Here is a 2,476-nt window from a genome sequence, read left to right as displayed (position 1 = left end):
ATCACAATTTATGTAAATAATATTTTCAGATCTTTGTAACATCACAACATCGAGTACATTATGTACTCGATGCACCTCAAAAATTAAAATTTCGTAACAAAATATTTCATTTATATTTCTCCATTATCGGACTAACACGGTTCATGTATGTCATACGTCATTCGTGACATGTACATTCATACATACTTTAATACGTATTATAAAAATACCAAAATAGTAGGCAATCTATTCATTTTGTTCCTAATATCATTTAAAAATGCATCGTACTGAATAAGACGAATGACATTGTCTTGAAACTGTATAGCGCATACCAACGCGGGGTATTCAGTACTTTGTTTGGTATTGTTTTTTCCATTGGAAAAGGCAAAGGCACCAATACACAAGAGAGTAATCTCTTTCTTACAAGAATTAAATGTCTTCGATAGTGCTTCTTACGAAATAATATAAAATTGGATAACATTCTTGAAGAAAGCGGGACGTTTTCAGGGGTTTTGTATAGTTCAAGAACGGTATCGATGAGGATTATTCTAGCGATTGAAAAATGCGGGCAATCGAAAAATATATGATACAAGGATTGCTTGGAGTAGTTACAGTACTTTTTTTAACCTCGAAACCGTAGGAGGTACAGGGAACGTGACTTAGAAATCAAAATCTTTTTTGTGAAGACAATTTTCGCATAGGTAAATTTTTTGGTCAATTGTGTTGTGTCGTCCATAAAAAATGCTCGAACAAAAATAGATAAAATTAATTAATTTTTTTTAGGGTTTATCGACTCAGTTTAATGTAAGGATCATTACATATTACATATAGTACATACTGGAAGAGAGAATCGTGATGGTCAAATTTAAGAAAATATTTTTTCATACAAAATGAACACAGTTTCTTGTAGGAATACTCAGTTTCCTAAAGGGACAATTTCATGTAACTACAGTTGGTCAAATGGAATAAAATGTTATTAATTTTGTATGAAAAAGAAATTTTTATTAATTTTGACCAACTTCTGCCGGCTCTATTTTTTCTTATAATACAATAAAATGATCCTTACATGAAACTAAGGACCGTGTTCCAGAACTCTACTCAATGCTCAAGTCAGGACTTGAGCAGACTTGAGTATGATTTCAAGCACTGGAAATACGACCATAATGGCAAGGACTTGAGTATGATTTTCAGTGCTTTAAATCATACTCAAGTCCTGACTTGAGCATTGTTTAAAGCACTCGAAATCATACTCAAGTCCCTGTCATTACGGTCGTATTTCCAGTGCTTGAAATCATACTTAGATCCTGACTTGAGCATTGAGTAGAGTTCTGGAATACGACACTTAGGGTCGTATTGCAGTCTATCAGCGTCAGGAAAAAATGTCAATTTTATTTATTGTGTATGAAAAACATATTGTTAAATTTGACTAATTTCAGCTGTCCCAACTTTACAATGAATTGATTATGTCTTACAAGAAATTGAGTCGCTTAGCACTATTAGCAGTAAAAAATATTATAATAATCATTTTTGTTCATTTTCATGTATGCCAAAATTGTTTTCACAAAAAAAGACTAATGTTTCATACGACAGCAATATGACAGTTTCCCTGCATCCTCTACTTAGCTCCTCTATAGTTTCGTATTTCCCCATGTTGTCCCAGTTTAAAAAAACATACTGTATACCATCAGCAAAGCGCAGCAGTTTGGTACTTAATGAGATTGAGATGTGTGTGTTCGCTATATGTACCCAATTGCTTTGTGGTGTGAGTGAACATTTTACTTACCCTGCAAGTATTCCTCTAGCTCTACAAAGTTTTTCAAGACCATCGTAAAATTTTGCCATAACAGGTGGAATCATTGTGAATTGATATTTGTTTTTTCGTATGTATGAAATTAAAATATTTTCCAGTAAAATTCCTTCCGTAATTTTGTTTAATAGAATTTGAATATCAAACAGACAAGAACACATCAAGCTTGACACTTCGAACCGTTTTTATCGTAAGCTTCATAGAGTTGCATTTATAACTTAGTTTGAAGTTTGACGTGCTCTTGACCTTGACTAGCCCATTGTATACTCGATGGACTAGCTTTATTAAGGTGGTTTTTTACCGGTGAGGCGACGGGAGACGAGGATTGAAATTTGTATGACAAAATTTCAATTCTCGCCTAGCCCATCTTCGGTGGAAATGGTCTGGATTGATGAGGATGGGCGAGGCGAAAATTGAAATATTTGTTGATGTAATATTGAACCGTATTGCTGCCCAAATAGAATATTATATTCTGCAACGGAAACACGATTTCTCGCGAGTGCCCGCAAGGTCTCACGCGAGCAATAGCTATTAATACAATCGCGAGATTGTGGTATAAGTACGATTTCCGATTTAAAAAAGATGGTTTCATCTGATTCTTCTTCTGTTAACATATTTAATAATTTTCGGGACATGTACTGTACTCCAGTCGCGTATTTATCGCTAGATGAACTAAACAGTACTGAATCT

Source organism: Hyposmocoma kahamanoa, unplaced genomic scaffold (genome assembly GCF_003589595.1).
Source record: "Hyposmocoma kahamanoa isolate Upper Pololo Valley unplaced genomic scaffold, ASM358959v1 93, whole genome shotgun sequence".
In the NCBI taxonomy this organism is placed as follows: domain Eukaryota; kingdom Metazoa; phylum Arthropoda; class Insecta; order Lepidoptera; family Cosmopterigidae; genus Hyposmocoma; species Hyposmocoma kahamanoa.
Note: the sequence above shows the minus strand (reverse complement) of the source record.